This window comes from Ylistrum balloti, unplaced genomic scaffold, assembly GCF_031769215.1.
Source record: "Ylistrum balloti isolate Yb309-2 unplaced genomic scaffold, AGI_CSIRO_Ybal_v1 Utg369998, whole genome shotgun sequence".
Taxonomy (NCBI): domain Eukaryota; kingdom Metazoa; phylum Mollusca; class Bivalvia; order Pectinida; family Pectinidae; genus Ylistrum; species Ylistrum balloti.
In genome coordinates, this window is record NW_026782077.1 from 229215 (window position 1) to 241741 (window position 12527).

The following is a 12527-nucleotide window of genomic DNA, read 5'->3' on the forward strand; positions in this document are numbered from 1 at the left end:
TAGGTTCTGCCCAGCCGTGTTATTGTACAATTATGTTTTGTGAGTTTACTCCGTTTTGTTTTATTCAATTTACAAACATTTATACACAAGAGATAGCTATTTTTGCTCCTGCGGTAACGAAGTTACCACTGAATAGAGAATCTCCAGTTGTTGAGACGTGTTCCTTGGTTACTGTCGCTTGAGCTGCCCGTGCCGTCTTATTCCTTAGATCAATTTATTACTATACGTCCATGCACAGCTGGCGGTTTTTACCGGTCAGATCAATAGTTATGATGGCAGACTATTGACTTCTAGAAAACTAAGCCCTTTATCGCTGCTCACTTACATCATATAACGTTAGATTCTAGTCAATATTTCTGAAATCTGTCATAATTACCCCTTTCGTAAGCGGAAAGATTAACATCAGTTCGCGTTCTTCAATGCCGATTTGCCTCGCCAGATTAAGTGACAGTTGTATAAATTGGTCTGGTTGAGCTTGGTGGCAATGAGTTAGGGTAGTGTTTCCAGGTTACAAACCGCGGTCTGTCGTTACCGGAATCTTGCAGCTGCGGGATTTTTTTTGGGGAAAATACAGGTATTTGTTAGTGTGATTACTGGACATATGTCTAGCCCCGGGCATTTTGGAAGATAGAGACATAAGACATTGTTTAGTGTGAACCCTGGACATCTATCAGCTTTTGGACTTTTTGGAGGATCAAGTTATTGGTCCGTGTGATTAGAGCCCTTTGGAAACGATTCCAAGTCAGGTATGGCAACTGTTTGTTGTTTTTTATCATAGGTCTGTGAAAATTTTTCTTATTCATGCCATCTGCTCAACACCCGGAAGTAGAGGAAAAGTATTCTTTTGACCAATGGACATCAATACTGATTAGCAATTGGATTGAGCATCAAAGTTACACATATTCCTCGTTGGGTTCTCCAGTTTTACAAGCTGTCATTGAGTCGATACTAAATATTAAGGAAAAGTTAAAGCCGGATAACTATCAGTGAATATTTCCCGTGAGTATTTGATATATATCTCAGTAGACTTTGCATTTTGAATTGATAAAATGATGGCAACATCTGTCAAAGCTTTATCAGCAAATACCGTTTATCCAAAAAAATGTTATTTAGTACAACATAACTGCAGAAATTGTTTGATCAACATCATAAGGCATATCTATTACAGAATATTTAATAGCAAATGTTAACGCAAAGAGAAAACAAGCATACCAGCTGTTTTTATATTTACAACACGAACACCAACTGTATGTACAGTTACAACACGGACATCAACTGAATGTACAGTAACAACACCAACTGTATGTACAGTTACAACACCAACTGCATGTACAGTTACAACACGGACACCAACTGTATGTACAGTTACAACACGGACACCAACTGTATGTACAGTCACAACACCAACTGTGTGTACAGTTACAACATCAACTGTATGTACAGTTACAACACGGACACCAACTGTATGTACAGTTACAACACGGACACCAACTGTGTGTACAGTTACAACACGGACACCAACTGTGTGTACAATTACAACACGGACACCAACTGTGTGTACAATTACAACACCAACTGTGTGTACAGTTACAACACGGACACCAACTGTATGTACAGTTACAACACGGACACCAACTGTATGTACAGTTAAAACACGGACACCAACTGTATGTACAGTTACAACACGGACACCAACTGTGTGTACAATTACAACACGGACACCAACTGTATGTACAGTTAAAACACGGACACCAACTGTGTGTACAGTTACAACACGGACACCAACTGTGTGTACAATTACAACACGGACACCAACTGTGTGTACAGTTACAACACGAACACCAACTGTATGTACAGTTACAACACGGACATCAACTGAATGTACAGTAACAACACCAACTGTATGTGCAGTTACAACACGGACACCAACTGTATGTACAGTTACAACACGGACACCAACTGTGTGTACAGTTACAACGCGAACACCAACTGTGTGTACAGTTACAACACGGACACCAACTGTGTGTACAGTTACAACACGGACATCAACTGTATGTACAGTTACAACACGGACACCAACTGTATGTACAGTTACAACACGGACACCAACTGTGTGTACAGTTACAACGCGAACACCAACTGTGTGTACAGTTACAACATGGACACCAACGGTATGTACAGCTACAACACGGACACCAACTGTATGTACAGTCACAACACCAACTGTATGTACAGTTACAACACGGACACCAACTGTATGTACAGTTACAACACGGACACCAACTGTGTGTACAGTTACAACACGGACACCAACTGTGTGTACAGTTACAACACGGACACCAACTGTGTGTACAGTTACAACGCGAACACCAACTGTGTGTACAGTTACAACATGGACACCAACGGTATGTACAGTTACAACACGGACACCAACTGTATGTACAGTTACAACACGGACACCAACTGAATGTACAGTTACAACACGGACACCAACTGTATGTACAGTTACAACACGGACACCAACTGTGTGTACAGTTACAACACGGACACCAACTGAATGTACAGTTACAACACACACTGTATGTACAGTTACAACACGGACACCAACTGTGTGTACAATTACAACACGGACACCAACTGTATGTACAGTTACAACACGGACACCAACTGTATGTACAGTTACAACACGGACACCAACTGTATGTACAGTTACAACACGGACACCAACTGTATGTACAGTTACAACACGGACACCAACTGTGTGTACAATTACAACACGGACACCAACTGTATGCACAGTTACAACACGGACACCAACTGTATGTACAGTTACAACACGGACACCAACTGTATGTACAGTTACAACACGGACACCAACTGTGTGTACAATTACAACACGGACACCAACTGTATGTACAGTTACAACACGGACACCAACTGTATGTACAGTTACAACACGGACACCAACTGTATGTACAGTTACAACACGGACACCAACTGTATGTACAGTTACAACACAGACACCAACTGAGTGTACAGTTACAACACGGACACCAACTGTATGTACAGTTACAACACGGACACCAACTGTATGTACAGTTACAACACGGACACCAACTGTATGTACAGTTACAACACGGACACCAACTGTATGTACAGTCACAACACCAACTGTATGCACAGTTACAACACGGACACCAACTGTATGTACAGTTACAACACGGACACCAACTGTATGTACAGTTACAACACGGACACCAACTGTGTGTAAAGTTACAACACGGACACCAACTGTATGTACAGTTACAACACGGACACCAACTGTATGTACAGTCACAACACCAACTGTATGTACAGTTACAACACGGACACCAACTGTGTGTACAGTTACAACACGGACACCAACTGTATGTACAGTTACAACACGGACACCAACTGTATGTACAGTTACAACACGGACACCAACTGTATGTACAGTTACAACACGGACATCAACTGAATGTACAGTAACAACACCAACTGTATGTACAGTTACAACACGGACACCAACTGTATGTACAGTTACAACACGGACACCAACTGTATGTACAGTCACAACACCAACTGTATGTACAGTTACAACACCAACTGTATGTACAGTTACAACACGGACACCAACTGTATGTACAGTTACAACACGGACACCAACTGTATGTACAGTTACAACACGGACACACGGACACCAACTGTATGTACAGTTACAACACGGACACCAACTGAATGTACAGTTACAACACCAACTGTATGTACAGTTACAACACCAACTGTATGTACAGTTACAACACGGACACCAACTGTATGTACAGTTACAACACGGACACCAACTGTATGTACAGTTACAACACGGACATCAACTGTATGTACAGTTACAACACCAACTGTATGTACAGTTACAACACCAACTGTATGTACAGTTACAACACGGACACCAACTGTATGTACAGTTACAACACGGACACCAACTGTGTGTACAATTACAACACGGACACCAACTGTATGTACAGTTACAACACGGACACCAACTGTATGTACAGTTACAACACGGACACCAACTGTATGTACAGTTACAACACGGACACCAACGGACACCAACTGTATGTACAGTTACAACACGGACACCAACTGTATGTACAGTTACAACACGGACATCAACTGAATGTACAGTAACAACACCAACTGTATGTACAGTTACAACACCAACTGTATGTACAGTCACAACGCCAACTGTATGTACAGTTACAACACCAACTGTATGTACAGTTACAACACGGACACCAACTGTATGTACAGTTACAACACGGACACCAACTGTATGTACAGTTACAACACGGACACCAACTGTATGTACAGTTACAACACGGACACCAACTGTGTGTACAATTACAACACGGACACCAACTGTATGCACAGTTACAACACGGACACCAACTGTATGTACAGTTACAACACGGACACCAACTGTGTGTACAGTTACAACACGGACACCAACTGTATGTACAGTTACAACACGGACACCAACTGTATGTACAGTTACAACACGGACACCAACTGTGTGTAAAGTTACAACACGGACACCAACGGTATGTACAGTTACAACACGGACACCAACTGTATGTACAGTTACAACACACACTGTATGTACAGTTACAACACGGACACCAACTGTATGTACAATTACAACACGGACACCAACTGTATGTACAGTTACAACACGGACACCAACTGTATGTACAGTTACAACACGGACACCAACTGTCAACTGTACAGTTACAACACAACACCAACTGTGTGTACCAACTGTGTGTACAATTACAACACGGACACCAACTGTATGCACAGTTACAACACGGACACCAACTGTATGTACAGTTACAACACCAACTGTATGTACAGTTAAAACACGGACACCAACTGTATGTACAGTTACAACACGGACACCAACTGTATGTACAGTTACAACACGGACACCAACTGTATGTACAGTTACAACACGGACACCAACTGTATGTACAGTTACAACACGGACACCAACAGTATGTACAGTTACAACACGGACACCAACTGTGTGTACAGTTACAACACGGACACCAACTGTATGTACAGTTACAACACGGACACCAACTGTATGTACAGTTACAACACGGACACCAACTGTGTGTACAGTTACAACACACACTGTATGTACAGTTACAACACGAACACCAACTGTGTGTACAGTTACAACGCGAACACCAACTGTGTGTACAGTTACAACACGGACACCAACTGTGTGTACAGTTACAACACGGACACCAACTGTGTGTACAGTTACAACGCGAACACCAACTGTGTGTACAGTTACAACACGGACACCAACTGTGTGTACAGTTACAACACGGACACCAACTGTGTGTACAGTTACACACCAACTGTGTGTACAGTTACAACTGACACCAACTGTATGTACAGTTACAACACTGTGTGGACACCAACTGTATGTACAGTTACAACACCAACTGTATGTACAGTTACAACACGGACAGCATCTCAATGTACAGTTACAACACCAACTGTATGTACAGTTACAACACCAACTGTATGTACAGTTACAACACGGACACCAACTGAATGTAGAGTTACAACACCAACTGCATGTACAGTTACAACACACACTGTATGTACAGTTACAACACGGACACCAACTGTATGTACAGTTACAACACAACTGTATGTACAGTTACAACACACACCAACTGTATGTACAGTTACAACACCAACTGTATGTACAGTTACACACACACTGTATGTACAGTTACAACTCGTTCACAAACTGTATGTTCAGTTACCACTCGTTCACCTACTGTATGTACAGTTACAACACGGACACCAACTGTATGTACAGTAACAACACCGACTGGATGTACAGTTACATCACGGACACCAACTCAGTCTACAGTTACACGACGGACACCAACTGTGTGTACAATTACAACACGGACACCAACTGTGTGTACAATTACAACACGGACACCAACTGTATGTACAGTTACAACACGGACACCAACTGTATGTACAGTTACAACACGGACACCAACTGTATGTACAGTTACAACACGGACACCAACTGTGTGTACAGTTACAACACGGACACCAACTGTATGTACAGTTACAACACGGACACCAACTGTATGTACAGTTACAACACGGACACCAACTGTATGTACAGTTACAACACGGACACCAACTGTATGTACAGTTACAACACGGACACCAACTGTATGTACAGTTACAACACGGACACCAACTGTATGTACAGTTACAACACGGACACCAACTGTATGTACAGTTACAACACCAACTGTGTGTACAGTTACAACACGGACATCAACTGTATGTACAGTTACAACACGGACACTAACTGTATGTACAGTTACAACACGGACACCAACGGTATGTACAGTTACAACACGGACACCAATTGTATGTACAGTCACAACACCAAATGTGTGTACAGTTACAACACGGACACCAACTGTGTGTACAGTTACAACACGGACACCAACTGTATGTACAGTTACAACACGGACACCAACTGTATGTACAGTTACAACACGGACACCAACTGTATGTACAGTCACAACACCAACTGTGTGTACAGTTACAACACCAACTGCATGTACAGTTACAACACGGACACCAACTGTATGTACAGTTACAACACGGACACCAACTGTATGTACAGTTACAACACCAACTGTATGTACAGTTACAACACCAACTGTATGTACAGTTACAACACGGACACCAACTGAATGTACAGTTACAACACGGACACCAACTGTATGTACAGTTACAACACGGACACCAACTGTGTGTACAGTTACAACACGGACACCAACTGTATGTACAGTTACAACACCAACTGTATGTACAGTTACAACACGGACACCAACTGTATGTACAGTTACACACACTGTATGTACAGACACCAACTGTATGTACAGTTACAACACACAACTGTATGTACAGTTACAACACGGACACCAACTGTATGTACAGTTACAACACGGACACCAACTGTATGTACTACAACACGGACACCAACTGTATGTACAGTTACAACAACACCAACTGTATGTACAGTTACAACACGGACACCAACTGTATGTACAGTTACACCCCGGACACCAACTCAGTTACAACACCAACTGTGTGTACAGTTACAACACGGACACCAACTGTATGTACAGTTACAACCCGAACACCAACTGTGTGTACAGTTACAACACGGACACCAACTGTGTGTACAGTTACAACACGGACATCAACTGTATGTACTGTTACAACACCAACTGTGTGTACAGTTACAACACCAACTGTATGTACAGTTACAACACCAACTGTATGTACAGTTACAACACGGACACCAACTGTATGTACAGTCACAACACCAACTGTGTGTACAGTTACAACACGGACACCAACTGTATGTACAGTTACAACACGGACACCAACTGTATGTACAGTTACAACACGGACACCAACTGTGTGTATTGTTACACCACGGACACCAACTGTATGTACAGTTACAACACGGACACCAACTGTATGTGTACAACACGGACACCAACTGTGTGTACAGTTACAACACGGACACCAACTGTATGTACAGTTACAACACGGACACCAACTGTATGCACAGTTACAACACGGACACCAACTGTATGTACAGTTACAACACCAACTGTGTGTACAGTTACAACACCAACTGTATGTACAGTTACAACACGGACACCAACTGTATGTACAGTTACAACACCAACTGTATGTACAGTTACAACACGGACACCAACTGTATGTATAGTTACAACACGGACACCAACTGTATGTACAGTTACAACACGGACACCAACTGTATGTACAGTTACAACACGGACACCAACTGTATGCACAGTTACAACACGGACACCAACTGTATGTAAAGTTACAACAACACCAACTGTGTGTACAGTTACAACACGGACACCAACTGTATGTACAGTTACAACACGTGTACAATTACACCAACTGTACTGTGTGTACAGTTACAACACGGACACCAACTGTGTGTACAGTTACAACGCAACACCAACTGTGTGTACAGTTACAACACAACTGCATGTACAGTTACACCAACTGTATGTACAGTTACAACACGGACACCAACTGTATGTACAGATACAACACGAACACCAACTGTGTGTACAATTACAACACGGACACCAACTGTATGCACAGTTACAACACGGACACCAACTGTATGTACAGTTACAACACGGACACCAACTGTGTGTAAAGTTACAACACACACTGTATGTACAGTTACAACACGGACACCAACTGTGTGTACAATTACAACACGGACACCAACTGTATGCACAGTTACAACACGGACACCAACTGTATGTACAGTTACAACACGGACACCAACTGTGTGTAAGTTACAACAGGACACCAACTGTATGTACAGTTACAACAACACCAACTGTATGTACAGTTACAACACGGACAGCAACTGAATGTACAGTAACAACACCAACAGTGATGTACAGTTACAACAACAACTGTATGTACAGATAAAACACGGACACCAACTGTATGTACAGTTAAAACACGGACACCAACTGTATGTACAGTTACAACACGGACACCAACTGTATGTACAGTTACAACACGGACACCAACTGTATGTACAGTTACAACACGGACACCAACTGTATGTACAGTTACAACACGGACACCAACTGTATGTACAGTTACAACACGTACACCAACTGTGTGTACAGTTACAACGCGAACACCAACTGTGTGTACAGTTACAACACGGACACCAACTGTATGTACAGTTAAAACACGGACACCAACTGTATGTACAGTTAAAACACGGACACCAACAGTATGTACAGTTACAACACGGACACCAACTGTGTGTAAAGTTACAACACACACTGTATGTATAGTTACAACACACATTGTATGTACAGTTACAACACGAACACCAACTGTGTGTACAGTTACAACATGGACACCAACGGTATGTACAGCTACAACACGGACACCAACTGTATGTACAGTCACAACACCAACTGTGTGTACAGTTACAACGCGAACACCAACTGTGTGTACAGTTACAACATGGACACCAACGGTATGTACAGCTACAACACGGACACCAACTGTATGTACAGTCACAACACCAACTGTATGTACAGTTACAACACGGACACCAACTGTATGTACAGTTACAACACGGACACCAACTGTATGTACAGTTACAACACGGACACCAACTGTGTGTACAGTTACAACACGGACACCAACTGTATGTACAGTTACAACACGGACACCAACTGTATGTACAGTTACAACACGGACACCAACTGTATGTACAGTTACAACACGGACACCAACTGTATGTACAGTTACAACACGGACACCAACTGTATGTACAGTCACAACACCAACTGTATGTACAGTTACAACACGGACACCAACTGTATGTACAGTTACAACACGGACACCAACTGTATGTACAGTTACAACACGGACACCAACTGTATGTACAGTTACAACACGGACACCAACTGTATGTACAGTTACAACACGGACACCAACTGTGTGTACAGTTACAACACCAACTGTATGTACAGTTACAACACGGACACCAACTGTATGTACAGTTACAACACACACTGTATGTACAGTTACAACACGGACACCAACTGTATGTACAGTTACAACACGGACACCAACTGTATGTACAGTTACAACACGGACACCAACTGTATGTACAGTTACAACACGGACACCAACTGTATGTACAGTTACAACACGGACACCAACTGTATGTACAGTTACAACACCAACTGTATGTACAGTTACAACACGGACACCAACTGTATGTACAGTTACAACACGGACACCAACTGTATGCACAGTTACAACACGGACACCAACTGTATGTACAGTTACAACACGGACACCAACTGTATGTACAGTTACAACACGGACACCAACTGTATGTACAGTTACAACACGGACACCAACTGTATGTACAGTTACAACACGGACACCAACTGTATGTACAGTTACAACACGGACACCAACTGTATGTACAGTTACAACACGGACACCAACTGTATGCACAGTTACAACACGGGCACCAACTGTATGCACAGTTACAACACGGACACCAACTGTATGCACAGTTACAACACGGACACCAACTGTATGTACAGTTACAACACGGACACCAACTGTATGTACAGTTACAACACGGACACCAACTCTAGGTACAGTCACAACACCAACTGTATGTACAGTTACAACACGGACACCAACTGTATGTACAGTTGCAACACGGGCACCAACTGTATGTACAACACGGACACCAACTGTATGTACAGTTACAACACGGACACCAACTGTATGTACAGTTACAACACGGACACCAACTGTATGTACAGTTACAACACGGACACCAACTGTATGTACAGTCACAACACCAACTGTATGTACAGTTACAACACGGACACCAACTGTATGCACAGTTACAACACGGACACCAACTGTATGTACAGTTACAACACGGACACCAACTGTATGTACAGTTACAACACGGACACCAACTGTATGCGTACAACACGGACACCAACTGTACAGTTACAACACGGACACCAACTGTATGTACAGTTACAACACGGACACCAACTGTATGTACAGTTAGAACACGGACACCAACTGTATGTACAGTTACAACACGGACACCAACTGTATGTACAGTTACAACACGGACACCAACTGTATGTACAATTACAACACGGACACCAACTGTGTATACAATTACAACACGGACACCAACTGTATGCACAGTTACAGCACGGACACCAACTGTATGTACAGTTACAACACGGACACCAACTGTATGTACAGTTAAAACAACTGTGTGTACAGTTACAACACGGACACCAACTGTGTGTACAGTTACAACGCGAACACCAACTGTGTGTACAGTTACAACACGGACACCAACTGTGTGTACAGTTACAACACGGACATCAACTGTATGTACTGTTACAACACCAACTGTGTGTACAGTTACAACACCAACTGTATGTACAGTTACAACACGGACACCAACTGTATGTACAGTTACAACACGGACACCAACTGTATGTACAGTTACAACACGGACACCAACTGTATGTACAGTTACAACACCAACTGTATGTACAGTTACAACACGGACACCAACTGTATGTACAGTTACAACACCAACTGTATGTACAGTTACAACACGGACACCAACTGTATGTACAGTTACAACACCAACTGTATGTACAGTTACAACACGGACACCAACTGTATGTGTACAGTTACAACACCAACTGTATGTACAGTTACAACACGGACACCAACTGTATGTACAGTTACAACACGGACACCAACTGTATGTACAGTTACAACACGGACACCAACTGTATGTACAGTTACAACACGGACACCAACTGTATGTACAGTCACAACACCAACTGTGTGTACAGTTACAACACCAACTTATGTACAGTTACAACACCAACTGTATGTACAGTTACAACAGTGACACCAAATGAATGTACAGTTACAACACACACTGTATGTACAGTTACAACACGGACACCAACTGTGTGTACAGTTACAACACGGACACCAACTGTGTGTACAGTTACAACACGGACACCAACTGTATGTACAGTTACAACACGGACACCAACTGTATGTACAGTTACAACACAGTATGTACAGTTACAACACGGACACCAACTGTATGTACAGTTACAACACGCACACAAACTGTGTGTACAGATACAAAACAAACTCCATCGTACAGTTACAACACGGACACCAAATGTATGTACAGTTACAACACGGACACCAACTGTGTGTACAGTTACAACACGGACACCAACTGTGTGTACAGTTACAACACGGACACCAACTGTGTGTACAGTTACAACACGGACACCAACTGTATGTGTATGAACAGTTACAACACGGACACCAACTGTATGTACAGTTACAACACGGACACCAACTGTATGTACAGTTACAACACACACTGTATGTACAGTTACAACACGGACACCAACTGTATGTACAGTTACAACACGGACACCAACTGTATGTACAGTTACAACACGGACACCAACTGTATGTACAGTTACAACACGGACACCAACTGTATGTACAGTTACAACACGGACACCAACTGTGTGTAAAGTTACAACACGGACACCAACGGTATGTACAGTTACAACACGGACACCAACTGTATGTACAGTCACAACACCAACTGTATGTACAGTTACAACACGGACACCAACTGTGTGTACAGTTACAACACGGACACCAACTGTGTGTACAGTTACAACACCAACTGCATGTACAGTTACAACACGGACACCAAATGTATGTACAGTCACAACACCAAC

The 12527-nt window shown here is 42.5% G+C and overlaps 1 protein-coding gene across 2 annotated transcripts in view; it reads left to right on the top strand.

Annotated features, from left to right (window-relative positions):
* The window catches only part of LOC132548029 (uncharacterized), a 78577-nt gene that overhangs the window by 17397 nt on the left and 48653 nt on the right, over positions 1-12527 (top strand). Inside the window, exon 1 of one of the 2 annotated variants that reach the window (XM_060211850.1) lies at positions 675-746. The exons of the other annotated variant lie outside the window; for it this stretch is intronic. The gene's annotated coding sequence lies outside the window, so the exon portion shown is untranslated. Of the gene's footprint in view, positions 1-674; positions 747-12527 lie in introns of those variants that run through there. 2 annotated transcript variants of the gene reach the window in all.